The sequence below is a fragment of the Rutidosis leptorrhynchoides genome, chromosome 11 (assembly GCF_046630445.1).
Source record: "Rutidosis leptorrhynchoides isolate AG116_Rl617_1_P2 chromosome 11, CSIRO_AGI_Rlap_v1, whole genome shotgun sequence".
In the NCBI taxonomy this organism is placed as follows: domain Eukaryota; kingdom Viridiplantae; phylum Streptophyta; class Magnoliopsida; order Asterales; family Asteraceae; genus Rutidosis; species Rutidosis leptorrhynchoides.
Genome location: NC_092343.1, coordinates 254,060,409 through 254,062,500, shown reverse-complemented (window position 1 = coordinate 254,062,500; position 2,092 = coordinate 254,060,409). Strand labels below are relative to the sequence as shown.

At 32.0% G+C, this 2,092-nt stretch overlaps 1 non-coding gene across 1 annotated transcript in view; it reads right to left on the bottom strand.

Annotated features, from left to right (window-relative positions):
* LOC139880693 (28S ribosomal RNA) overlaps positions 1-170 on the bottom strand; it is a 3,468-nt gene extending 3,298 nt beyond the window's left edge. The window contains exon 1 of the ribosomal RNA XR_011771502.1: positions 1-170. This exon is cut by the window's left edge and continues 3,298 nt beyond it. This is a non-coding gene — a ribosomal RNA (28S ribosomal RNA).
* Between the last annotated feature and the right edge of the window lie 1,922 nt (positions 171-2,092).

Sequence of the window (2,092 nt, the reverse complement as noted above, 5' to 3'; positions counted from 1 at the left end):
CATAACCTTATTCGATTCATATATATATAGCTATCTTATTTTGTGGTATAAAATTTTACCAACAAGAACATAGTTTGAATGTTTTCAAACTTGTTTGTAAACTAAATAGATCCTTATAACTTAACTTTTAAAATACTTCAAGACCTGTAATATAACTTAAAAATATGCTAATTTAACAAGTTATAACTTGGTTTTTCAAAGAACACCTTAAAAACTGTTTTTACGACGTCGGAGTGCAACCGGGGGCTGTTTTGGGTTGGATAATTAAAAACCATCTTAAACATTGAATTGGAGGTTTATTTTCTGGAAAAATGATTTTTACTATGAATATGATAACACATAAAAATTTCATAATTTAACTCAAAGTATAAGTATTTTTAGAAAAATAATCATTTAAGGTTGTTTACATGATGGAAATGATTAACTTCATAAGTTTCACTAAAGTTTGACCTATGACCTGTGATTTCGAATACAAACTAAGGTATTTACAGTTCATAGTCTTAAAGAGGGACTCAATCCAAGGAAGTGGCAAGTTGAATCAACGAAAACGGAGTTGTAACGAAGAAACTATGACAAAAACGAGATCGGATATCTAAGACTAGTTTGGCTACGAAAATAATTGGAGAAAATTAATTAAATCACATCTTTTTAAAATAACATGATATTTTATATATATGTACTAATAATTTAATTTTATATGGTTCAGGATCACCCGTAAACAATACGAGAAGATTAATCATAAGATCCCATGATTGTACGCAACACGTCATTTGACAACACCGGTACTTTATGTACGCAACACGTCATTTGACAACACCGGTACCATGGGTCAAGATTAATCTCGACCAATACATATACGATGGGGGTTTTTATTTATTTCATTGGGGGTTTATTAAACACCTAAAAATGAACCATTAAAATTGAATTACTAACATCGGACTGCTAACTACGGACTAAGAAATTATTAAAACTATTAAAAGTATAAAAAGTATATATATGTGACGATTGTTTAAAATAGAAATATATTGATAAACTATATATGGATAGGTTCGTGATATCAATCGGAGACCAAGTCGAAATTACATATCTTCAAGACGAAAGTGAGTATATAGTCCCACTTTTAAACTCTAAATATTTCGGGATGAGAATACATGTATTTTATGTTTTACGTTATGGACACAAGTAACTGAAAAATATATTCTACGTTGAGTTGTACCACTGGCATACTTCCCTGTAGCTTGGTAACTAATATTTACAGCGGTATTGTAAACGCGAATCCTGTTGATAGATCTATCGGGCCTGACAACCCCAACCGGACTGGACGACCAGTATTCAACGGTTGCACAGTACTTCGTTTTGTGACTACACTTGGTACGGTGTAGTAAGATTTCATATTAAAGGGAATATGCGACGTGATTAAATGTTAAGTATGGTTACCAAGTGCTCAACCACTTAGAATATTTTTATTAAACTGTTTATATACGAAATCTTGTGGTCTATATATATATATTGCTGCCGGCACTAAACCTATATCTCACCAACTTTATGTTGACCTTTTAAAACATGTCTATTCTCAGGAGATTACTAAAGCTTCCGCTGCATAATGTTGAATTTGAGCAGGATCTTGCGTACGCATATTTGTGTCAAAAATAAAACTGCATACCCGAGGATCTGTGTTGTAAAATATGCTAGAAACCGTGTTGTTATCATTATATGTAAAGTTTGTAAGTCGAAGATTATCGCTAAACGATAATCATTTTTATGTTGTCCAAAGCTTGTAACAAAAATAAGAATCATGGTTTGTAATGTATAATATATGCAGTTTTTCTTTTAAAAATGTCGCATATAGAGGTCAATACCTCGCAATGAAATCATACGTTATTTAACACGTTCTTATGGTTAAGGACGGGTTATGACATGTGGTATCAGAGCGGTGGTCTTAGCGAACCAGGTTTACATTAGTGTGTCTAACCGAGAAGTCGTTAGGATACATTAGTAAGTCTGGACTTTGACCGGGTCTGATTTAAAAACCATTGCTTATCATTGTTGGTTAAAATTTATATGTAAATATTATGTAGTACTAATGGGTTAG